At 46.5% G+C, this 26177-nt stretch overlaps 1 long non-coding RNA gene across 1 annotated transcript; it reads left to right on the plus strand.

The window, feature by feature from the left end:
- The first annotated feature begins 707 nt into the window (after positions 1-707).
- Positions 708-24978, plus strand: LOC109027992 (uncharacterized). Its single transcript, XR_002007047.3, has 3 exons — positions 708-1503; positions 3183-3264; positions 23898-24978. It is a non-coding gene; the product is annotated as an uncharacterized lncRNA (long non-coding RNA).
- Positions 24979-26177: the final 1199 nt, after the last annotated feature.

Consider the following 26177-nt stretch of genomic DNA (forward strand, 5'->3'; position numbering starts at 1 on the left):
GCAGCTGAACAGATTGTGACACCAGTGGTGAAAATAGAGAAAACAGGTGAAGGAGCCGGCTGGGTGTTAATGAATGATTTCGGTTTTAGATACCTTAAGATATGATCCCTTCAGAACAATAGCTTGGAGATCACCATCATCAAAATATCCACTTGCCCAAATCTGTAGTCCCCAGGCCCCTGGAGCAAGGCCTGCTGCCCTGGGTGTCTTGGCAGTTGTTCAAGCACGACTGGAATCCGGCTCAGCATTAGGCCAAGTGAGCACAGAGCCTTGCACTGCTGCATATTTAAAATTACTTGTCAGGAAAAGGAGCTACAGAGAAGAAGTGCTGTGACGGGGGAAGGCAAACATCCGCACCGTTCAATAATTCAGCGCAGAGCCGGTCTTGGCTGCTAAGTTACCATCACAAGGAGCATTTTTAAAGTCAAACCCAATTTCCATGCGAAGTCATGCCTAAGCAAGCTGGATCGTTGCCAAAAGACAAGAGCAGACTCCAGACCTTTCTATAAACAGGCCCTGAGAGATACGGGGTACTGCATGATAAAGCTGTCAGTCTGGTCGCAGCAGCCTGGCATGTGACTCATTTGCATATGTCACTTCCTTTAGCGTAATCCAGTCCATGGGCCTCTAACTTCCAATCCTGTGGGCAAATAAAGCTGTCCAGCACAACCTGTGACGATCAGATTCAGACTGTATTTAGTCGGGGAGGGATCTGGCCTCATATCCTTCATCTTTATGCTGCTCCGCTCCAGCTCACAGCCCCTCCAACTGGATGGAGCTCTTCGAAGGGAGGGGCATTTCAGAGGAGGGTCTCAGGGATAGCCCCTTTGTGGGGCTGGGCCACCAGTTTGGGGAGAGTGGAGCTGCTGGAACTCTGGAGGGACTGGCTGAGCCAGCTTTCCCAGTGCACCCCTCTGGGAGGGCAGGCTCTGGGTGTAGGCTGCCCATCTCCTTGCTCTCCTCTGGCACTGCTCCTATGCCCCCTTGGTTAGCCTGGGAGCCCATACTACCCAGACTTGCGGTCAATAAGCAGAGGACCTGTAAGGAGTCCTTGATGGGATGTACAGCACTGCCCAACCCTGCACAAGGTAGGGTATTGATGGTTGTTGTGTGGTGAGCTGCCTGCTTATGGCTGGGTTTGGGCCTCCATCCATTTTTATTTTCTTTGAGTTGGACTCTGGGGAAAGCTTCTCCCAGCAGGCGGAATCTGGCCTGGGGGCTCCAGCTTCTCTCACCTGCCTGGCCTCCCAAGAGCTAGAGAGCTCCACATCTCAACTCATCTATAACTCATTAGCAGAACCATCAGCTAGCAGAAACTAGGAATAATAAAAATGTGCCGTATTTTTACAAGCTGGATGCCAGGCTTGGTGGTCAGGACACAGACTGCTTTCAGCTCCCACATGCCCCTCCTGCTAGCTGCTTTGTGCAGAGTACTGGCTACATGGCTGCAGGTGAGAGCCCTGCCTGTAAACAGGCCACCAGGATGCTGGGACATACCAGTTGGTAAGTTCGGCTTTACAGACCCTTCTGCCATCCTCCCTCTGCCCTGCCATTATGTAATTCAAAATAAAAACCATACTAACACTTAAAACACAAAACTGATATAGATGCTGAGATTAAAATGATTTCACTTGAGATATCTAGAATGTAAAATTTCAGTTCAGTTCTCACTGAAGCCAAACATTTTTCAGTTTTGTGGGAGATGCCTGCTGGGCTGGGTCTCCAAATCCATATTTCAGCTACCTATTGAGTCATCCAGCTCTGCACCCAAGGGCCCCAGACCCCAAGACTGCTTTCTTGCCCCTGCCAGCCCCTGTGGCTGGGCCTCTCTGATGCTGCCTGCCTCTCAGGGCCTGCCCATCCCTCCTCAATTCTATCGTCCTGCTTAAGGAAACTCCTCAGACGCTAGCTAACAGGGCGTATGTCTGGCTTCTTCTTTCCCTTTCATGCTGGTTCCCTGAGTTTGGAGGAAACGTCTGGATTCACTCGAGGGCTCCATCCCAGAAGTGACACAGTTTTGCCTGCACTCTTTTGTGTTTAGATTCCAAATCTTTCCTGATAATGTCTGAATCTCAATTTTAGTCTTGCCAATAACTGGATCCATAGTCATCCATCACACTTGGGGAGTCAGGACAGTGGAGAAAGAAAGTTTAGGAACCTGGCTTCCTTTGTGCCCTTTGGTGGCTTTAAAATAAGTCCTTGCATTATTTGATACTCCTCCCTTCAAGAGATGGAGCTGAATTCTCCTCTACAGTATGGGCTAGACTTAAGAAGTTGCTTCTTTTAAACAAAATGTGGCTTCTTTCTTGCTCTTTGTCTTGGATCAATCATTCTGGGGGAAGCCAGATACCATACTGTGAGGACACTCGAATAGCCCTAGGGAGAGGCTCTTATGGTGAGGAACTAAGGCCTCCTGCCAGTAACCAGCAATGGACAGTCATACGAAAAAGCCACCTAGGATTGGGAACTCCTGTCCCAGTCCAGCCTTCAGATGACTACGGCCCAGTCTTTCTTTTTTTTTTTTTTTTTTTTTTTTTTTTTTTGAGATGGAGCCTTGCTCTGTTGCCCAGGCTGGAGTGCAGTGGCATGATCTTGTCTCACTGCAACCTCCGCCTCCCAGGTTCAAGCAATTCTCCTGTTTAAGCCTCCCGAGTAGCTGGGATTACAGCCATGTGTCACCATGTCTGGCTAATTTCTGTATTTCTGTTTAAATACATGTTTAAATTCATGTATTTAAACATGTTCTAAAAATACAGAATATGTTTCAACATGTTTCATCATGTTGGCCAGGCTGGTCTCGAACTCCTGACTTAAAGTGATCCACCCTCCTTGGCCTCCCAAAGTGCTGAGATTACAGGCATGAGCCACTGTGCCTGGCCCCCGTCAACATTTTGAGCACAGCCTAGTGAGAGATCCTGCACCACAGCCTGCCAGCTAAGCCACTTCCCAAATCCCAACTTTGTGAGATAATAAAATGTTAACTGTTTTAAGCTGCCAAATTATAAGGTAATTTGTTACACAGCAATAGATAACTAATACATGCTCAAAAGATACGACTGGAGAGAGGGATGGGAGGGGTCTCACCAAACACTTTTCTGTACAAGGAGCTTTCATTTGATTTAATCCCCCTTTCCCCTGAGAACATCACATCCTAATGGCTTATTTACTTCTCTGTCTCCCAGATAACCCATGGGCTCCTGAGAGCAGAGATTGTGACTCACTCATCTTTGATGTAGCCAAGTTCTAACAAACCTAAATGTGCAGGTAATGTAAAATTCTTTATTTTTCTATAAGTCTCCGAATATCTATTTTGAGTATGTGCTCCAAGTGGCAGAAACAGCCAATTCTGGGCCCTTTACCTCTCAGATCTGACTTCACTCACTCCTTCCATGCCCTTTTGAGCCATGGGAAGCACCTGGCTGCCTCTGTACCCTGCAGGGTGGGGAAATTCTCCCAGGAGTTCTCAGATCTGCTGGGACTCTATAAGATCTGCCACTTCCAGGCCACTTCTCTGGACAGGAGGCTAAAATCCCACCCCCACTGCAACCTTAGGACTCACCACAATGGCTAATTCTTTTGCTTTCACCTTTACTCTTAGTTACTTGCCTCTGATTTCCAAATCTATTGTTTAGGGCCAGGACCAGGGACATTCAGGGCCGTGTGTGTGTGTGTGTGTGTGTGTGTGTGTGTGTGTGTGTATGATTTTAAAACTTTTTAACAAATTATAAAGAAAATTTTAATATACAGGCCAGGCATGGTGGCTCACACCTGTCATCCCAGCACTTTGGGAGGCCAAGGTGGGCAGATCACTTGAGCTCAGGAGTTCAAGAACAGACTGGCCAACATGGTGGAACCCTATCTCTACTAAAAATACAAAAATTAGCTGGGTGGGGTGGTGGGTGCCTGTAGTCGCAGCTACTTAGGAGGCTGAGGTGGGAGGATTGCTTGAGCCTGGGAGGCAGAGGTTGCAGTGAGCCGAGATCACGCCACTGCACTCCCGCCTGGGTAACAGAGCCAGACCCTGTCTCAAAAATTTTTTTTTTAATATACAGAAAGATCAGAAAATAATATGACACTTTTGTACCTACTATCAAAAGTAAACAGATGTTCAAATTTTGTCATGTTTGCTTTAGCTCCCTCTTTTCTTAAAAATAAAATAAATCACTATAGATAGAGCCAAATACTTCCACTCTCCTCTGCTCCCTGGAAGTATTGACTGTGCTGAAACTGGCGTTCATCTGTCTCTTGTAGATTTTTGTTCTGTTATTATTTGTTTATGCATTTAAAAAGAATATGTTCTATTATATACATCTAAAAAGTTTTCTTATTGTATGTGTCACTTTTTTCCTACTCCATATTATGTTTATTTTCCTCATTTTAAGGTAATAATTTACTTATAGTGAATTTTACTCTTTTTAGTGTAGTGTAGACTTCTATATGTTTTGACAAATATGTCCAAACATGTAATTACCACCACGAGTAAGATATAGAACAGATTTGTTACCCCAAAAAGTTGCTACTAGGACCTTGATATTTGACATATATATACTAGGCTCTAGAAAATGGAAAGCCTACCCTTGAATCTCAAGAGTGTTTTGTCTGCCATTCTGCAGTGTTACTTCCTGCTTGAAGCAATCAATGCCTGAGAACTGTGGGGGAGATGGTGGCAGAGAGGTATGAAATTCACAAGCAGGAATCTCAGTTAATATGCAGCCACCCTTGCTCGCCCCCAGTCGAAGTCCTAGTGCCTAGCCAAAGCTAGATCCACGAGAAATATTGGTCATCTAGTGAGTAAATAAATGAATAAATGAAGCAACTTATATAGGAAGGTAGATAAGGGATTGTTCTCTTCTCCATCCTTTCTGAGTACTGGGAGTTACCAAGGAGGCTTCAAGGTTGGGCTTTAGCCCTGTTCCTTTGGTCTCCAATGCTGGGGGAGATGCGGATTGATTTCAGCCCCAGGAGCAAGGCGTCCTGCATTCCTATCTCCAATATTGCTCAATACAGTCTCGTAGGCTCTTCGTGGGTTATGTGAGTATCTCCTTATGGGATGTCTGAGCTCTTGCTTGCCATCATTCAATCAGTGAACCAGCAGCTCAATGCTTTTTCTCCCCGTGAGAAGAATGAATTCACTTGGATTGTTAAGTATTAAAGTGTTAGGGAAAGACTCTTTTAAACTGCTAACCGTAAGGCTTAACCTCCCCGGTAATGGAGATCAGTGCTCCTTTCTACTTTCTTTGCAGCCCAAGGATCTTCAGTAACTATGGCTCCCAAGATGGTACATATTTTCCAAAGGAAAAATGGGTTATGATTGATTAGTTATGTCTGTACAAAAGATGGACAGAGATAGCAAGAGAGTAAATATAGCTGTGCTGTATTCACCAACCCTGAACCATGCCTTTGATGATGCCATATTACTTTTCCAGGATGTTGGTAAAACAAGACCTTCTATGGCAAAAAGCCTCTTCGCCCTTCTAGGATGCCTAGTTTCTTTTTCTTTTCTTTTTTTCTTTTCCTTTTTTTTTTTTTTTTTTTTTTTTTTTGGAGACAGCGTCTCACTTTGTCACTTGTGCTGGAATCCAGTGGTGGACCATAGTTCACTGCAGCCTCGATTTCCTGTGCTCAAGCAATCCTCCCAGTTCAGCCTGCCAAGTAGCTAGGACTACAGGTGCACAGCACTGCACATGGCTAACTTTTTTTTTGATATGGAGTCTTGCTCTGTTGCCCAGGCTAGAGTGCAGTAGCACCATCTCAGCTCACTGCAACCTCCGCCTCCCGGGTTCAAGTGATTCTCGTGCCCCAGCCTCCTGAGTAGCTGGGATTACAGGCATGTGCCACCACACCAAACTAATTTTTGCATTTTTAGTAGAGATGGGATTTCACCATGTTGGCCAGGCTGGTCTTGAACTCCTGACCTCAAGTGATCCACCTGCCTCAGCCTCCCAAAGTGTTGGGATTACAGGCATGAGCCATTGCACCTGGCCAATAACTTTTAAATTTTTTTGTAGAGAGGGGGTCATGCTATGTTGCTCAGGCTGGTCTCAAACTCCTGGGCTCAAGTGATCCTCCTGCCTTGTCCTCCCAAAGTGCTGGGATTATAGGCGTGAGTCACCATGCCCACCTGCCCAGTATCTTTTGGTGTCCAACAGCTAACTGACCTAGACAGACTCTATGTCTGGAAGCAGCAATGATGGAGGTGTTCTTCTTGTGGCTAGGCTGAGAAGATAACAGCAATGGAGTTGGCTTAGCACTCCTGCAGACCCTCTGTGCCAGAGGCAAACCAATACAGATGTCTGAACTGGCCTTCATTTCTTATTGAAGGTCTTGGCAGCAAGTCCCAGGGTATTTTCATTATTTAGCATCCTGATTGAGGTGTGCGTCTGTGTGAGAGAATGAAGCACACAGGTCCTGCATCTCATTGCTTCCTCTGCTGAAAGAAAACAGGCAGCCTAGCCTTGGGAATTCTAAGTCGCAATGGAAAAAAGAGCAGTCTCAACTCTTATCCACTTTCCTGTTGCATGGGCTGGCCCTATTGGGGTGGGCTGTCCATTGGGGGTTTGTTGACTTTTTGCTTCTGCTAACTGTTCACAAGAAAAAATCCAAGCAGAATCTCTGTGTTTTAAAAAGTACTTAGCTAAAGTATGCAGCAGATCTCTTTCTTCTGCCCCACGGGGGACTGGCAGGTCTCTACCAGTGCCCAGTGGACGCAAAGCCGCTGCACAAAGAGGTGATGCCTTCACCCCGCAGGGCTCCTGTGGACCCCCTGGGGGAGGGGCAAATTCGGGGAAGAGCAGCTGCTGAGGGCCAAGCTCCAATGATCTTCAGTTCTTGCTCACTGCAGATCAAAAAAGTCTTGCTGTGTCCAGATCATATAAATATTGAATAAGGCTGCTTGGAATCCTTAAAGGAGTTTGGAGAGGAGGAGGAGGAGTTCAGTGCAGAAGATGGTATCAGAAAATGCTGACCCTCAGCTAAGAGCTAATACAAAAGTCAGCAACAAAGGAATGAGAATGGATCCTATCAGGCACGGCTTCTATTTTTGGCTTGGAATTTGCACACACATTGCTTTTAAGGTATAAGTTGTGCAAGAATTTGACTGTCTGGGTCAGAACAATGAGAAGGAGAAAAGCATTTATCTCTTGATTTGGTTTTCTAAACTTTCCTCCTTTATTTGGAAGTCCAGTATACTAACTTGAGGCTCCTGGCCTCACGCTGTCTTTCTACACTTGCTGCAGGAGAGTTCTTTACCCACTCCTGGGGCAGGTGGTCTCAAGGGTCTTTCATGAGTAGGTTCTCCAAATGACCCCTGTTGATTTAGGAGTCATGTTTGCTGGGAAGCCTTCCCTGACACCCCAAAACTGGACCAGGCCCCTCTGTCTGCAGCCCCACAGGCCCCAGTGCTCACTTTCACCAGAGCACACGTAACACTGGCTTGTGTGAGTGTCCATCTCTCCCACTGCAGTAGAGCAGCTGGGGCAGGCTCAGTGCCTTAGTCACCAGTACATCCCCAGCCCCTAGCACAGAGCCCAATACATAGCAGGTGCTCAAAAAACATGTGCTGAATGAATACATGAGGAGAAGTGTATGAGGGAATTTCCCAGGGCGGCCCTCCAGCCAGAAGCTTCCTGAGTTCTTGTTGTGGCTTCTCTAGGTAATTGCTGGTACCACCCAGGAGATCAGAATACCGATCCCCCAACTTGTCTGCCCTCAAGTGTAGCACATCCAGTAGGCTACTTTATGAGACACGAAACTCTTTTCCCATGGTGTGGTGAGTCTGGGTGCAAACCTTTTTGGAGCAAGTGGTGGGCATGTAGTCAGGCATGAATTCTACCCCGTGGTTTAGGGTTAAAGCCTGATTTCATGAGTCTCTTCACAGGCTTTTCAAATTCTCTCACCATCTCTGGCTGCTCTAAGCCCAGATTCTTGAAGTTTAATGTCTTCACATCTTACCTTTTTGTTTGTTTATTTATTTTGAGACAGGGGCTCATTCTGTCTCCCAGGCTGGAGTGCAGTGGTGTGATCACGTCTCACTCGACCTCGACCTCCCAGGCAATCCTCCTGCCTCAGACTCCCACATAGCTGGGACCACAAGCACACACCCCCATGCCCAGCTAATTTTTTATTTTTGTAGAGATGGGGTCTCCCTGTGTTGTCCAAGCTGGTCTCGAACTCTTGGTCTCAAGTGATCCGCCCTCCTTGCCTTTCCAAATTGTTGGGATTACAAGTGTAAGCCACCACACCCAGCCATATTTTACCTTAATTATTTTCCTTGTCAGAGGCTGGGACATCTCTCACTCTTTCTCTTCTTTATGGGTTTTTGGAAGATGAGGGCATTTTGGAGTCAAGGTCCTTTGGTTTCCAGTTGAAATTCCTCTTCTTTCAGCCCCTTGGAAGATTCTGTAGGCCTGGTCTTGAGTCCCTTGTATTCACACTTTGTGTCCTTCTCTGTGCTCTGTTCTCTGTCCTCTCGTCCTCTCTGGAAGCTCTGTCCACTGAATGCATGTGCCCAGGCCTTGTGTCCCATTGAGGCTCACCCCCCAACCCATCCTCCACAGCCCCTGCCCTGCAGAAGATTCCTCATGCAGCCACATCCTCACCCGGGCTGTCATCAGCTCCACCTCCCACCAAGGGTCTCCCACTGACCTCCCTCAACTTCCCAACTTCCACCGCTTCAAAATTGTTTGCCCAGCCTGGGTCTCCCCTCCATGCACTGTGATTCGGGGAAAGGACTTGCGGTTTCAAATAGTCACTCACCTCTGTCCTCACTTGCTCTTTCTAATGAGAAGGTGCCATAGGCCTTGAGAAAGTGAGCAGGGATTTACCAGGAGGACAAAGGGAAAACCTCATTCCAGGAAGAGGAAATAGCCAATGCAAAGGCCCAAGGAAGAAAAAGAAGTGAAAAAAAAAAATGGCCAGCAACCTGGTGTGACATGGGGTGGGGTGGGAGCCTGGGGACAGGGCTGAAATCCTTGCCTTGAAAATAATTTTACAGGGAATCGTCAAAGTATCTTTGGCTAAGACTGTTATTCATTAGCTCTGTGTTTATATTGTATTCCTCAGTTCACAGACAAAGGGCTAGTCTTGAAATTGATAAAAACATTGATGAGCAAAATTAATTAGAAACTGATTGCTAAAAGTAGCCAAAGACCCATAGAATGAGTAAAAGATATGATTAGAAGTTCACAGAGGCTGAGTGTGGTTGCTCACCCCTGTAATCCCAGCACTTTGGGAGGATCGCTTGAGCCCAGGAGTTTGAGACCAGCCTGGGCAACAGAGCAAGACACTGGCTCTACAAAAATATATTTTTTGAGACGGGGTCTCCCTCTATCACCCAGGCTGGAGTGCAGTGCCATGATCTTGGCTCACTGCAAACTCCGCTTCCCAGGTTCAAGCGATTCTCCTGCCTCAGCCTCCTGAGTAACTACTGGGATTAAAAGCGTGTGCCACAACCCTCAACTAATTTTTATATTTTTAGTAGAGACGGGGTTTCACCGTGTTGGCCAGGCTGTTCTCGAACCCCTGACCTCAAGTGATTCACCAATCTTGGTCTCCCAAAGTGCTGGAATTACGGCGTGAGCCACCGTCGTGCCCGGCCACTACAAAAAAAAAAAAAATATATATATATATATATCACCTGGGCATGGTCGCACAGACCTGTAGTCTTAGGTACTCAGGAGACCAAGATGGGAGGATTGCTTGAGCCGGGGAGGTCGAGGCTGCAGTGAATTGAGATCATGCCACTGCACTACAGCCTGGATGACAGAGCAAGACCCTGTCTCAAATAAATAAATAAATAAATAAAAGTTTTAAAAATAACTCATATGGGTGCAAAAGAACCTAATAGTGGTTGCCCAAGTGCAGGTCGGAGAATTGTGGGAACTAGGCAGATACGGAGCAGGGGCAAGGCAACTGTTCACTGTGAACCTTTTAATACACATTTCCTCAGATTTGAATCATGCAACTACGTACCCTATTCAAAACATCACATAAAAAATGAATTGCTTATTCCCACAGTCTTTTTTTCAGAATAGCTCTTCTGTAGCTCAACTGCCCGGGGAGCCCAGCATCCAGCTTTATGACTCACAAACCATCTCTGGTGATCTCAAGTGTTAAAAAATAATTCCCCCAAACAAATTCTTGGACACCTTTAGCGAGCAGCTGCTGGGGGTCACCCATCTGTGAGCCATTACAACTCCTTCCAGGTTGAAGATGACCCGCTGGTTTCTCTGGGGGCTCTGAGTTATGTGTCTGCGTTTCTCTACCTGCTTCTCTCCCACACAATTCATCAGTTTCAGATGGTGTCTCCCTGCCCTTTATTTTGGTATCTTTCTTCCCTGAGCATCTCTGCCCTAAGATGACCTGGCTGAGAAGTTCTGTGAGAGGTTCTCACCCTCTCTGGGCTTTGGGATCCCTTTTCCAGACCCTGTACTTGGTGCATATCCAATGTGCTTGCCCAACTTGAACAACTTATAAAAACCTTTGAAATCACTCTGTGAAAATCTTGCAAACAAGGAGCAGCTGGACTGGAGAAAGAGCCAGCCAGTTGCTTGCTACTTTCTCAGAAGTACGGTGGAAAGCACCGCGTCCCAGAGTTCCAGGAGGTGAATGGCAATGTTAGCCTTTGCAGCCCTGGGATATGACTGCCTGAGACAATGACCCTCTCCTCTACCAGTGGTGTTCATGCAATTGCCCTCCTCAGGACGCACAGTCAGAAATTTCCCAGAGAGCTGTGGGTCTGGACTTTCCTCCTTTTGGCCTAATTGCCCTGTGTCTGTCACATCTGTCACTCAGGTCTAAGCTAACTTACTACCCACACTTCCTTAGGCAGATGCTAAATAAAAGATTAATAAGCTGAAGTCCAACCAGGCCGACTCATTTCCCTCCTCTTCTTTTTGGAAGCTGACCTTTTAGAAGCATTCTATTCATTTGTGTATCGCTTGTTTCAGTCCCAGAATGAAAGAGTTCTGTATCTTTGGTTACACATTTGAATTCCCAACCAGTCATAAACTCTTAGAGTGTGCAGGGACCACCTGTTTGCCATCTTTGTTCACCCACAGTCACTAAAACACAGCCGACCTTCTGTAAATACTTGAGTAAATGAATGAATGAGAAGTTGAGTGGATCTCTAACACTGTGTATTTGGATCACCTCTGTGCAGTGGAAATGTCTGTGATGACAGAGATGTTCTATAGCTGTGCTGTCCAATGCTGCGGCCACTGGCCGCAGGCAGCTACTGAGCTCTTCAAATGTGGCTGGTATGGCTGGAGAACCAAATTTTAAATTTTAATTAATTTTATTGAAATGGTCATGTGTGGCTAGTGGCTGTCATATAGAATGGTATAGACACAGGTCATTAGCTTTATAATTTGATCATCCACATTGATCTACTATGGAACCTTCTTAATTAACTTTTCTTATTTCACAAGGCCCAAAAACTTTCAGCAACAGTTTTAGAAGCAGTGAAAAAGCATATGAGCACTTCCTATGATCACCACAGGCGGACAGAGGCCAAAAGGAGAAAGAGTGAATAGAAGTTCATTCTGCCTGCTTTTTTTCTGAGAAAGTCTTGGGTCCCTGGGAGTATAAAGAGTCAGCCTCTTGGTTTCTGACTCACTTAAGAGCCACCCCCTAGATTGCTCCAAGTCCCCACCAGCAGGCCAGGCACAGAGTCAGGGATGCATCTGAGGAAGAGTGCCACTTGCTGAGTCATCGGCACCATTTCTCAGAACAGGTGTTCTTTGGCCAACCTCCTGGGAGGGCGCCCCACCCGTGGGGCCTTCACCTGCAGGGTGACTGCAGCCTGTGGACAGGCAGGAGGTTCATTCCTGCTCAGGAATGTTGGAGGTGGCATGGAGCTACCAGAAATGCATGCCCAGAGACCCTAGAGGAATGAGATCCAGAAACTGGTTTTGTGCTACGGCACAGGGGCTCTGCCAGAGGCTGAGTTCCCTGCAGCAACTTTAATGCCACACAAGGACCTTTTCTTCAGTACTTGGTCCACCTGGCTACACCCAATGTCTCTACTGGCAGAAGGCAGAGTACTTTGTCATGCAGGGTATGTGGGGATCAACAGTCACAGTACGGGGTGGCTGGAGAGGAGGCACTTATGGATGTCTCTGTGTGTGTGTGTGTGTGTGTGTGTGTGTGTGTGTGTGTGTGTGTGATAGTGGGGGGATCCCCTAGATGCTACTGTCCTCGAAGGGCTAGAACAGGACAACCTCTCCACACCCAAGGTGAGCAGTGCTCATGCCTGTCTGCCAAAGGAAGGCAGTCCCCCTTTGCTTTCTGGGTTAGAGAACGTTCACAGAGCAAGTTATGAACACTCCCGTGATGCCAGGTCACTAAGCCAGAGTTCCCAGGGCTGCTCGCATCCTCTGCTCTCACCCCTGAGGGATACAAGCAAAAGGTACCTACCACCTAGCATGTCCCAGTCCTGAGTTATGCCATCCCCTCTGGGCAGCCCAACCTGCTTACCAGGTCTCATTTGGAAGACAAAAAGATTGCAGCGCCGGGTCCCTGACATAGCAGAACTCCCAGGGTGCCTGAGGCCTAGGGTAGTGTCTGGGTGCAGTCTTGTTTCGACATAACCTACACACCCTACAGGCCCAGCAGGCAGGGCGGGTGCAGCCCAAACTGCACATGACACACAGGAGAAGCTCCGATTCCCAGTTGCACAAACAATGCCTCATTCAGGGGCTCAGGGAAGCGCAGAGGTAGCTGTGACTCCGCACTGATGTGCCTCTCCCTTCTCTCACTCTGACTCTTCTGCCAACCACATCTTCAAAATCTTTGGGGCAGGGGCAAGTGTAGGTTTGGAGAATAACTGGTGTCCAGGTATCCAATTGCTGCAGGAGTAAGATGCTGACATAATGGCAGGCTAGTGTCAGCTTGTCATGCGGGACTTTGCTTCTTGAAATCCCATCCAGCTGTGTCTAAAAGTCCTGTGGTTTCTATCGCCCTACTTTTTCAGAGCAACTTGTCCCTGCAGACGGTGTGGCTATTTCTGGGTCAGGTGTGACTGAAAAGGCTGGTGTGAGCAGACCAGCCCGGCTTTCCAGAAGGCTCCTTTCGTGTTTCCTGGAGAAGGATTGTCTCAGTCTATAGCTGTGGCTTTGTCCATTTCTTGGGATGCTGAAGGTTAATACCTCCAGAAATTGTTCCCTAAATAAAGAACACTTAATTGAGGGCAAAGCTATCTGTACAGCATAGTCAGAGAATTTTAGATTTGGATAGCTAAAGAGAACGTAGAGATCACAGCTTCATCTGAAGGGTGAGGAAAACAATACCAAAGAAGTTAGGTAATTTGGCTAACGCCACTCAGCTTATAGGCAGAGCTACCAGAACCTTGAGGAGGCAGTTGATCAAGACAATGCTTAAGTTCATGTGCTGAGATTGGCTTTGAATGGACATAGGAGACTTACTCTGGACTCCTCACTTAGAAGAAGGGATTTGGAGTCAAAATTATTTTGGTGAATGTTTTCCTTTCTCCCCCAGTATCAGACTCTAAATTTTATCATCTATTAAGTAGGGTAATAACTTGTCCTCCTCATCAAATGTTTTGCTTTTTCTTTTTTCCTAGATTGTACATACTGGATTTATGTAATTTGTGATTCACTTGATTGACTGAATCTGATTGCAGGGGATGACTCAGATCCACCTTCCCATCTCCAGGGAAGATGGTGCTGGGGTCAAAAGATGCCAAGACCTCTTGGGAGGATGACCTCCAAGGTTGAATAAGGGGCAAAGCTTAACCTGCCCTTTCTCCCTGATAACCTGCCTGTCAACTCTCAGGGAATTTGGACTGGTATGTACTGAGATAAGAATGAGAGGGTGATACCCTCTTATGCTTTATGTAAACTTTGGTCAGATGAACCCCTCTGGCCTGGGGAGAGATGTGCAGAGCCTCATTGCCATGGACTGGAATACGCCAAGAGATGAGTGAAGCCTCTGCATTTTCTGTGAGCCAGATGTTGTCTCTTTTCTCTATCTTGCCCTGGAAATGCAGGGGCCTCTCAAAATAGGGTCTGGTAAAAGGATCAGCTAATGTTTTCCACAAAGTTTTTTTTTTTTTTTTTTTGAGACTGAGTCTTGCCAGGCTGGAGTGCAATGGCACGATCTTGGCTCACTGCAACCTCCACCTCCCAGGTTTAAGTGATTCTCCTGCCTCAGCCTCCCAGTAGCCACCACGCCCAGCTAATTTTTGTATTTTTAGTAGAGATGGGGTTTCACCATGTTGATCAGCATGGTCTCAATCTCTTGACCTCGTGATCCACCTGCCTCAGCCTCCCAAAGTGCTGGGATTATAGGCATGAGCTACCATGCCTGGCCCATAAGGTTCTTTAAAGAAAGTTTTTAAAAGAACGTTCTTTAAAGAAAGTTTTTAATGGTTCTGCTGGAGGTCATTCCAGTTCCGTTTCCGAAATAGTTGCTGGTTAAGAATCTGGTGGCCACCCATTCTCCATGGCAGGCCAGTTCTGTGGTGGAAACACTACTATACTGGACACGTCATGGTTATAAACTGGTTCTGGGACTGACGGTTGATGTACCCCACTGAACGAGGAGTGTATTTGATACTATTTGGTAAAATTCTCTAAACAAGATTTTACATTCCAGGCCGAGTGTGGTGGTTCATGCCTGTAATCCCAGCACTTTGGGAGGCTGAGGTAGGCGGATCACTTGAGGCCAGGAGTTCAAGACCAGCCTGACGACATGATGAAACCTCATCTCTACTAAAAAATACAAAACTTGGCCGGGCATGCTGGAGCATGCCGGTAGCCCCATCTACTCAGGAGGCTGAGGCACAGGAATTGCTTGAACCTGGGAGGCAGAGGTTGCAGTGAGCAGAGATCGTGCCACTGTACTCCAGCCTGGGTGACAGAGCGAGACTCTGTTTCAAAAAACCAAACAAACAAAAAGAGATTTTACATTCCTTTAACCCAAATAATGCAGTTTATATTTTCTTTGATTTCCCTTCTAGTACATAGCCTGAACATATTGTAGACAGTAAAATTTAATTTGAGTTTTTAAAGGCTTAAATTAGGCAGAAACATACATGTGAGTAAAACAGCCCATGTGTTGAAAATAGAGTACAGATTTATAGTAAAAATATAGTGTTACTTATTCAAGTTGACAATGAGAAACAATGATTTTTTTTTTTTAACAAAAAGTTATCTTGGTAAAGAACTGATTCAAAAGTCCAAAAGTTTTCAATAACATTCCTCAAAAAATGTGACAGTAAATGTTGCAGACAGCAATTATTTAGCTTGGAAGGTGTAAACTTTGCATTTATATACGTGAGGAAGACAACACCTCTGAAAACTTAAAACTAGTATGAATAAAAGTGTTGATAGGCCAGGCGCAGTGGCTTATGCCTGTAGTCCCAGTACTTTGGGAGGCTGAGGCGGGTGGATCACTTCAGCCCCGGAGTTCGAGACCAGCCTGGGCAACATGGTGAAACCCCATCTCTACAAAAAATACAAAACTTAGCTGGGTGTGGTGGTGCATGCCTATAGTCCCAGTTACTCAGGAGGCTGAGGTGGGAGGACCACTTGAGCCCAGGAGGTGGAGGCTGCAGTGAGCTGTGACCACACTACTGCACCCCAGCCCTGGGACAAGCAAGACTCTGTCTCAAAAAAAAAAAAAAAAAATTGTTGAGAAATGCCACAGATATTGAAGTCGTCCTTAAGATGAGATGATTTATTATTCTCGCATGCGTTGAAAGGATAAACTGGGCAAACATGTCAGGTTTGAACAGATCAGGGGAAAGTGGGTCTTGAAAATGCCCTCCCAGAGCTGGAGAGCCGGGGCCAGGATGTCACCGAGAGCCACCACGTGTCATCCTTTCAAGGGGCTTTCCCATACCTGAGGCCTGATGCTTGCTGGAGGAAGCTGAGTCCCCAGAGCCATTTGCAGCCTGTGTACACCTGGAAATTAAAGGTAGTATCTGGCTCCTGTTCTTTTAGCTGAGTCAAAGGCAGAGTTGGTGCCTGATCATTTACTTTAATTTCTAACAACATGGGGGCTTATGCAGTCCCTGCTACCATCACATGATCTCCAGCTGATAGGGGAGAGGGCAGGAGGCAGGGACTCAGGCTCTGGAAAGTAGCACTTTACTGGGAGACAATGCGCAAGAGTAGCTGTCATTTTTATGTCCAAATTGCTCAGCTCTGGAAGGTTCTGTCAGGGCAGGAGGCCGAGGAAGGTTGAAAGCAGGAGTTGTTTTGCTCTCTTGGGCATGGTAGCAGATTGAATACCAACAATAGCACATACACTTAAATCATTCCATTGGGCTGGAGATGTTTTAGCCCAAGGTCACTTATTTCCAGTTTGAAGTAAAATGATCTAAGTTGTTGCCTTAACATTTTCAGATGCATTTTTGAGTTGAGCTTTGGCCATGCTGTCAGGCAGGAGCTTTGAGAAATGTTGTTAGCTTTGGAAACTGCTCCTTCTGCAAGGACCTGCGTGGCCTGGAGAGGTTAACCCATTTCCCAAGGCTCCTCTTTGGGCCAGGAGACCTCGGTGCCCCTCTGACCTGCTTTTGTCCTGGTTCCTAGTTCGAGCCCACGGAAGTCTTTCACCTTTGCTTTTCTGAAGGACTTTCAAAAGTCTGGAAAAAAACAATAAACAAAACCCAAACACACACACGTGGGGTCAGATTTCTGCATTTGGATGCTGCTTTGACCACAATAATGTCTATTCCTTAGAAATGTGCCACTGCCTTTTATTTTCAATGGTCAATTTTAACACGAGGAGATTTGGTGTCTGAAATACTAAATGTTTTCAGGCTGTGATGATCTCAGCCCAAGAGTGATGGGAACAGGCCCAGAAGAAGGGGTGCTCATGGGCGTGACCCCTGGTTCACTCCCCACCCCTTGGGAATAAACTTCCATCCTCGTTTCTTTGTTGGGGACTCCACAAGCAAATGGAAGGTGGTAAAGTTTGAGCCTCCTATAAAACTCTTCTTCCCTCTCCTGGGTGAGACAGGCCTGGAGGGAGGAACTGCTTCATTGCTGAGTTATGCAGCACACACTTGCTGTGCGTCCAGAGCTGAGCTGAGCTATGTAAGATCAAGAGCAGAGGGGGCTTTGTTCTTGGCTATTGGGAGCTCCATGCAGAGATATGGAATCCCAGAGGCCTCAGATGCAGATTGAAGAGGATTTAACAAGGCCTGTGACTTTCTGGGGACATCTCTTGCCAGGCTCAGGTATCTGGTGGGCACTAGGTATGTATTCACTCCAAGAGTGGTACTGAGAATGTCCCCTTTAGGCCCAAAGATGAACTTTGAACTTTGAAATGAACTTCCAAAACATATGTTTAATGTGTAACAACCAGCTCTTGGGGTTGGGGAGAAGCCCTGATTTTGTATCGTTTGCCAATTTCTGTGGTATAAATACTCTCACCATGGCTGATTCCAAGCTAGCAACATCATGTCAACTGGCTTGCAAATTTTCTGAAAATTAACAATGGGCTTTTGCAAGTAAAGTCCAGCTGCAGCTCACCACTGGCTCTAGCCCAGCATGGTATTACCGAAACTGACCTGAAGACACAGAGCTTTGGAGCCAACAGACCTGGAGAGGACTCCAGGTGCATTCTAATTCTCCTCTCTGTGTTTCATCAAACTCGTGAATAAAACCCACCTGCATGTGGGAGACATTTTAATGGGGAGACAGACTCCCTTCACTGAAGATAAATTATTATTTCTTGGTACAGTGGAAGGCAAAGAGGGAAGTGGGAATTCCACCGCACACGTCTTTGTGAAGCACATTCTGTGTATCAGAGTCTGTGTGAGGAGCTGGGAGAGATTCATGAGGAATATGACCTGCCCTTGTGGAGCTCCCAGTCTGAGTGGAGAGACAGACAGGACAACCAGTAACTGCAGAACAGAGCAACGTGGAACATGTCTTGTGGTATTTGATCTAACAAAGAACTGAGGGAGGGCAAAGGAGAAATGATCAATTCAGATTTATGGAATTGGAAAAAGGCATCGTGTGTTTGATGAATGGATGTAAGTCTTCCAGCAGAAGGTCAGATGTGTAGCAGGAGTTCCCCAAACATTGATTCCCATCTAGGGTGCTTTCCACTCTAAGAATTCTGTGTCCTAGTACCAGTGTGCAGAGAAAACTGAGTAGATGCTGGATGAGCTGTGCCTACAATTATCTGCAAAATGAAAGCTAAAAAGCCGAAGGCCTATTTGTAGCTGAATTAGCAAACGCTGAGAGGATCTGCCTGGCAGGATCTGGGTTGGCTGTCCTCGCTGCCCAGAAACAGTGCACAGTTTTCTGCTATCCATCTCACTAGAGCTGGGGACTGTGGCATCCCAATCACAGGTACTAGGGGGCTGGGGGAAGTGCTGAGATGGGGGAACATAGTGGGGGTGGTTATCTCTCCAGGAAGGATACAGAACACAGATGGCATTTTCAGTACCAGCTTCTGCAGTCTTTGTAGATGTGCCTCCTGCATTCCAGTGCCCTCCTGAAGGGAGGATTGGGGAACGGGCTCCAGCAGGAGGATGCAGACATCACACAGATTGGCAAGGCCCGCTCTCCTATTTATGGGGGAGAGAGTGTGCTGTGGAACCTGATGGCTGAGAACTTGTTCTTAGGGTGTGCGAGGGGGTGGGGGAAGGAGAGAGGAAAGGGAAACATCTGATTATTTGAGCCCAAGCCCAGCACCACCAAGTGAAGCCCGCCCCGCGAAAGGCAGCGTGAGCCTTCCTTATCTTGAGATTTAGGGGAGCTCTTGCAGCTTGCACCCTGGGAATTCTCCTCAACCCTCCCACACAGCAAGGAAGATGCCTGGCAATGTGTGTTTGCCTGCCTGACTGTCTGCTGCCTGGGAGAGGCTCCCACTTCAGTATCTCTGCCAGAATCTGGAGCCCTGGATGGGTGTGTGGGAGTGGGGCAGGGAGGGGGTGCTGGGGAGGGTATTTGCTGCTCTCACTGGCCAGGGTGGGGGACATCTGTTTGGGGATGAGAGACAGAGTGAGAAGGTGCTTGAGCTATTAGCTGGTTCATCCAGCTCACTCACTCTGAGGGGGCCAGGAAGCAATGATTTGTAAGTTCTGGGGTGTGTGTGTGTGTGTGTGTATGTGAGAGAGAGAGAGAGAGAGAGAGAGAGAGAGAGAGAGAGAGAGGGAGAGGGAGAGGAGAGAGAGGGAGAGAGAGAAGTCATGAGAAAGCACTTGGGGTAAATAGGCAATACTTGTCCTTAGCAACCATTACCTTAATCCAAAGTAATTTAAATTATTTTACAAATGTTATTTATTTGTCAAATAAATTTACAAGTATAAATACGTATAAATTGGATTGTTGGTTTTGTTGATGGCTTGTTTAAGGGATTATTGAAGAATGAAAACACTCGCTGGAACAATCCGGCCCTCCCTCCCCATTTTACTCAGAAAACAACAAGAAAAAAAATCTTTAGAGAAAAATGTTCTGTCTCCCCATTTTTTCCCACTTGTCCATTACCTCTCACCACTGCAATTTCTCTCTCTGCTTCCCTTTGATCCCCATGCCAGTTCACTCTGTTTAGTCATTCATTCACTCACTCATTCATTCAATCAATCAGTCAACCAGTTGGTCAGTCAACAGACATATCTCAGGCACACGTGCCAGGCATTAGTATCTACGGGTGGAGGCTGTTAAATAAGCTGATTTTCATTTTCATTTAGTCTCAGAGTTTCCGAACAGTTCATTTCACTCCCAAAAGGAGTGCACTTGCAGTCTTCTCTCGGGGAAAATGTCTGATTATCTGAGCCAGCAAAGGCAGCTGGGATGCCCTGGAGGTTTCCTGCATCCTGCCGGGCTTGGCCAAGATGACACCAGGGGCTCTCGCCGATGGTTTTGTTGTTTTAATTTTTAACGTAATTGAATAGACACGAAGGAAGGACTGTGGTCCCTAAATTAGATTTTCCCCCTTAACTCCCAAGTGATCAATTCCAGTAAAGTCAAGGCCAGACAGGCTCCCTGACTCACGACTCACGCTGAGCTCTGCCTTCTCTCCAGTGTTTGACTACCTGAGAGCTGTCTAGATTGAGCTGAAGGAATTCAGAAAAGGGCAGTATGAATTCTTCAGCGTGGAGGCCGACTTTGTGGAGAGGAGGCAGGGCCTATGTCGATGCTGCTCGCTCTATTTTCAGGGCTTGGCACCATTCATCCTCAAAAAGGCTACGGGTCCTCACTCAGAATTAAAGGTAATGATTAAAAATTATGGGCAGGACAGGCCAGTTGCGGTGGCTCACGCCTCTAAGCATTTTGGGAGGCCGAGGTGGGCAGATCACGAGGTCAGGAGTTCGAGACTAGCCTGGCCAATATAGTGAAACCCCATCTGTATTAAAAATACAAAAATTAGCCGGGCGTGGTGGTGTGCTCCTGTAGTCCCAGCTACTTGGGAGGCCGAGGCAGAAGAATCACTTGAACCCAGGAGGCAGAGGTTGCAATGAGCCGAGATCATGCCGCTGCACTCTAGCCTGGAGGACAGAGCGAGACTCCATCTCAAAAAAAAAAAAAAAAAAAAAAAAAAAATTATGGACAGGACAAAAAGGCAGAAATCAAGCACAAGGCTAGTTTCTCATCGGAGATCCTACAGCCTCGCTGAGTCACACCAGGCAGAAGGAAGCAGAGTTTCACTTCAGGCCACATCGGTTCGCTCTAACAGGCAGGTTTTGGCATCCCCACGAGGCGTGTCTGCACCCTGGGAACCTGCGAGAGTAAGCTCCATGCTGGCTACCCTGATAGTGTGAACCCTCTGCCTGCTGCCCCAGCTGCACTGGTTGCTGGGGAAAGCCTGCATTTTGGGTGTGCCTAGGGCCAGGGCTCAGACCATTATCTCCCTGCAGCCTTGCATGCCTTCCCTTGCCTGGTTACCGTTCTCATCAGAAAAAGCAGGATTCTTGCTTTAAGTCCTGGTGATTTACATGGAGAATAATAAGTTCTGGTTTAATCATCCCTCCAAAGATGAAGAAATTCTCCGCCGAGCCCACTCTTCTCTTGACTTCTGTTCAGAAATCAAGTATTAATATAAATCGAAGCTCTCCCCTTCCTCCCATGCCAGAGGCTGTTCTGCAAATCTGCCATTCATAGGGAGAACTGGCAATGAAGTGTCTGTCAAAAGGACTGTTTTTACAATTGGGACCTGCCTGTAGTGGTGATGAGGTAATTTCTTCTTAAGCTTCTGGTATCCAAGGAGAGAAAAAAGAACAGCAAAACAAGCTCTGTTAATAAAGGTGTGAGAGTCTTTGGGTGTTTGCTGTTATTAAAGAGACCTTAAGGAAGGCTGCTTCTGAGCTAAAAGCAAACTTTTGTCAAAGGTTCATTTTAGAAGGTTCAAAAGACACCAGAGAGAGAGAGAGAACAAGAGGCAGGAAGAGGCAGGCACAGAGAGAGGGGATGAGAGGAAGAGAGGGAGCGGGCAGGAGAGCCACGCTGTGCTGGGAGTCACACATGCGGGCTTGGGCAGTTTGATCACTGGAAAAATGTTTTCTGTTAAGGGTTGGTGCAATGGAAGAGAGAAATCTCTCGATTTTTTTTTTTTTAGGATGTGCTTTTGCTGCTGCTGCTCTGTCCGCCTAGAATGCTCTTTTCTGCCCATCTTTAACCCATCTTTTCTAAATGGCTCAGTTCAAATGGCCCCTCCTCCGTGGAGCCTTCTTTGATATCCCCAGTGAGATACATAATTGTTTCACCTTCTGTAAGTCAATAGTAGTTTTTTTCTTTAAAATTTTTGTATTTATTTTAATTTAATTTAATTAATTTATTTATTTTTGACACAGAATTTTGCTCTTGTCCTCCAGGCTGGAGCACAATGGTGCGATCTTGGCTCACTGCAACCTCTGCCTCCCAGGTTCAATCAATTGTACCTGCTTCAGCCTCTCCAGTAGCTGGGATTACAGGCATCTGCCACCACACCCAGCTAATTTTTGTATTTTTTTTTAGTAGGGACAGGGTTTCACCATGTTGGCCAGGCTGGTCTCGAACTCCTGACCTTGGGTGATCCACCAGCCTCGGCCTCCCAAAGTTCTGGGATTATAGGCATGAGCCACCGCGCCCGGCCTATTTTTATTTTTTGAGACAGAGTCTCTCTCTGTCACCCAGGCTGGAGTGCAGTGGCATGATCTTGGCTCACTGCAACCTCCGCCTCCCAGGCTCAAGCGATTCTCACGCCTCAGCCTCCTGAGTAGCTGGGACTATAGGCATGTGCCACCATACCTGGCTAATTTTTGTATTTTTAGTAGAGACAGGGTTTCACCACGTTGGCCAGGCTGGTCTTGAACTCCTGACCTCAAGTGATCCACCCGCCTCAGCCTCCAAAAGTGCTGAGATTACAGGCATGAGCCACCATGCCCGGCCCAAAATTTTTATTTTTAATTGTGGTAAAATACACATAAGATAAAATTTACCATCTTCAATGTTTCTATGTGTACATTTCAGCAGTGTTAAGTGTATCCACATCGTTGTGCAACCACCCTCCAGAACTTTCTCATCTTGCAAAACTGAAACTTTATCCATTAAAAAACAACTCTCTATTTCCCAATCCCCTCAGTCCCTGCAACTACCATGTTATTTTCCGTCTCTTAACTACTCTAGGTACCCGGTAAGTGAAGTCATACAATAGTAGTCTTTCTGTCACTGGTTTATTGCACTTCATATGATGTCCTCAAGGTTTGCCCATGTTGTAGCATGCGTCAAAATTTCTTTCCTTTTCAAGGAATAGTAATTTAATTTAATTTTTAAATGGCATTTATAACATGCTGTCTTATTTTTAAGCTATGTGTGCATATTATATCTCCCCTGTGGAATTTGAAATTCTGAGTTTCTCTCCCTTTGGAGTCCCATTGTACCTACAGCCCAGTGCTTGGCAGAGAGTTTGTGCTAAAGAACATTAGTTGAGAGCATCAAAAGACCAATGCTACCCTATTGTCTTGAGTGGGCATTCCTAGACCTCTCTCTCCTTCCATACCATACCCCCAAAAGGCTCAACAGCAATGTTTTGTTTGTTTGTTTGTTTGTTTTCTTACAGACAGGGTCTTACTCTGTCACCTGGGCTGTAATGTAGTGGCGTGATCATAGCTCATGGCAACCTTGAACTGTTGGGCTCAAGCAATCCTCCTACCTCAGCCTCCCAAAGTGCTGGGACTACAGGTGTGCACCACCACACCCAGCTAATTTTTAAAGTTTTTTGAGAGATAGAGTCTTGCTATGTTGCCCAGACTGGTCTCAAACTCCTGGTCTCAAGCAATCTTCCTGCCTCAGCCTCCCTAAGTGCTTGGATTATAGGCATGAGCCACCATGCCTGGCCTCTAGGGCAATTCAACCTAGTCCATGTTGTCAAGGGGAGATGAGCACAAAGGGATTGGTATCAGCAATTTTAGGCTTGTCTTAGCCTTGAACGAGGCCCTCATCTTCTCCTGGCTTGAGCCTCTGCTTCCTTTTGGGAAACACATTTGAAACACCTTTTCTGAAACAGAAAAGCTGACCCAATCTTAAAAGAACAGAAGGCCAGGACAGAAAGAGTGAGGAGTGCGGGAGACAAGTCATGCAAGAATGGAAGCTAGTATTTAGATTTTTTATCCTGTTAACTTTCTGGATGTGTGTGTCATCCTTGTTAGTAGGCATCTTCTGATAAAGGTGGGGTTGGTAATGGGGTGGGGGTCAGGGGACTGTGGAAGTCTTGCTATTAATCATACTAAGCATCTTTTCTCACCTTCTTCCCCCAAGTCATCCCTATGGAAGATTTGCCTATTATGCAACTCAGGAACAATAAGGGAAGCCTGGCTAAAATTCGGCTTAGAATCTTGGAGAACTAACTGTAACTTTATGCTTGGTCTGTAATAGCTATTTTTGGAGTTACTTTAGTTAGCTTGGCTCCTAACCCTGCCCTTTCCCTTTGTCCTCCTGCAGCCATTTGTAAGAGAGGATCATGGAATGAATACAGGCATTGAGTCAAGCAGTCTGTGTTCCACTGGTGGTGTGACCTGGGGCAGGCCATTTCACCTCACTGAGCCTTAGTTTCCTCACCTGTAAAATGTGAAAAATATCACCTTCCTTACCAGGCTTTTCTGAGGATTTATTGACATCATGTTCAGTGCCCAGTATGGGTGGATAATACCCAGGAGTTTCTTCCTCTTCTCCTCCTAAGTGGACTTGATGCCCCCCGCTGAAGATCATGGCTGAACTGGCTCAATTCGGATCCAGGACTCCTGACTTTGTCTCTTCCCTAGTTGCCCACCACACCCATGGACACCCTTAGGTAGTTTATCCTTTTGGGACAACTGGATTTATTAGAGAAGGGTATTCTGGGGTGGAATAAGGCCCTTTTCAGTCCCCATGGAGCCTTTTTGGAAGATGAAGTTCTCAAACCCACAAGAGAATTCATAGACGAGCACACCACCCACAGTTAGGTTTCCCTCTCAAGTGCTTTATCTCCACGTGGGGCAAATAGCTCTTTGTCTGCATATGTTATTGGAGCTTTTGGAGTCCAGCCTTCAGAAGAGCTCTAATTTTTGGATTCATATCAGTTTATTAGAGAAGCCTAGTTCTACGGATTAGCAAATGGGTAGGTGCTCAGCCAGCCCAGAACAAGCACAGCCATGACAGAAGTTTCTGGAATCTCACAGAGTCGGTGTCTTCATGGACTCGGGGGCCTAAATCCAATAGCCTGGATTTGTCACTTTCCCTTATTCCCTTATCAAACTCTTCCCTTTTGGACATCAGAGAAGGAAAGTACTTCCTGTAAGGGGGCAATTTGCAAAGCTTCATGGAAGTGGCATTTGAGTGTGGCCTTAAAGGATGTGTAGGATTGGGAACCATAGATATTTAGAGGAAGGCATTCCTGGCAGAAGGAACAGCAGCAAAACACAGAAGTGGAAATTAGTAGCAGCATTAATGGAGAGTAATTTGGGGAATAAGATATACAAATGGAATAATAAAAATAGCATTAATTAAACATTGTGGGAGTCATTCTGTAAGATGGCCCCTGGTGATCTCCACCTCCTGTTCTTCATGCCTTATGTAACCCCTCTCCTTGAGTGTGGTCTGGAATTACTGACTCACTTTCAATGCACAGAATGTATCAGAAGTAATGGGATATTCCTTCTGAGAATAGATTATAAAAAAAGAGTGTGGCTTCCTTCCTGGCATTTTCACTTGCTCTCTCTTTAATTGTGTGCTCCAAACAAAGCCAGCTGCCATGTTGTGAGGAAGCCCTGTGTGGAGGACTACATGGTGAGGACGGAGGCCTGCCAACATCCATGTGGTGAGCTTAGATGCACCCCTCCCCAGTTCCAGCCAAGCCTTCAAATGGGACCACTTCACCAACTGCTTGACTACAGTCTCATGAGAGACTTTGAAGCAGAAGCTAAGCTGTGTCCAGATACCTGACCCATACAAATAATGTGAGATTACTGCTTGTTGCTTAAATCACCAAGTTTGGGGATAACTTGTTTGCAGCAATAGATAACTAACATAAACACTTACTATAATGTGCCAGACACTGTGATAGGTCCTTCATAGATCTGATATTTAATCAACAATATTAGGTGGGTATTATTATTACTTTTTTTTCAATTGAGAAAACTAAGGTTTAGGCATCTGCCTAATTCCTGTTACTATCTAGTAAGTGAAGGATCTGGATACGAACGTAGGTCGTCTTATTCCTGGGTATATGCCCTTAACATGGACTCTCTACATTCTACAAGCAGTGCCCATGGTTACAGTTTGGTCCACTCCTGCTGCCCCCTGTGTTGCCCCGCCCCACCTTCCCTGAAGTCTGAAGCCACCCAGCCCTCATGTCTCAGCAGGGCCTGGAAGGAGCCCTGGGGATTCCTCTTAAGTGTTTTGAGCAGAGTCTCACTCTCCATGCTCAGCTGCCTCAGCCAGGCTGTGCCACCTACATCCAGCTCCATCCCTCCGTGGACAGCTGTGGCCTGGCCCCTAGGAACACAGCCTCTTGTCCTTGCCTCCTTGCCACCCCTTACCCTTGGCACTTTCTGGGGTCTTAGAAGCCCGGGATAGTGGTGTAACCCTCGGGTGGGGTAATGGTACCCTTTCTCTGACCCTGGGCTGGAGGTTACTTCCTTGGAGGCCATATCATCTCTTTTAGGACCCCCAAAATACAAATTTTCCATGGATTTATATCATGGGGCTAGGGGAACCCAGAGGGTCCTGCTCCCACTCTAGGGG

The sequence above is a fragment of the Gorilla gorilla genome, chromosome 7, assembly GCF_029281585.2.
Source record: "Gorilla gorilla gorilla isolate KB3781 chromosome 7, NHGRI_mGorGor1-v2.1_pri, whole genome shotgun sequence".
In the NCBI taxonomy this organism is placed as follows: Eukaryota; Metazoa; Chordata; class Mammalia; order Primates; family Hominidae; genus Gorilla; species Gorilla gorilla.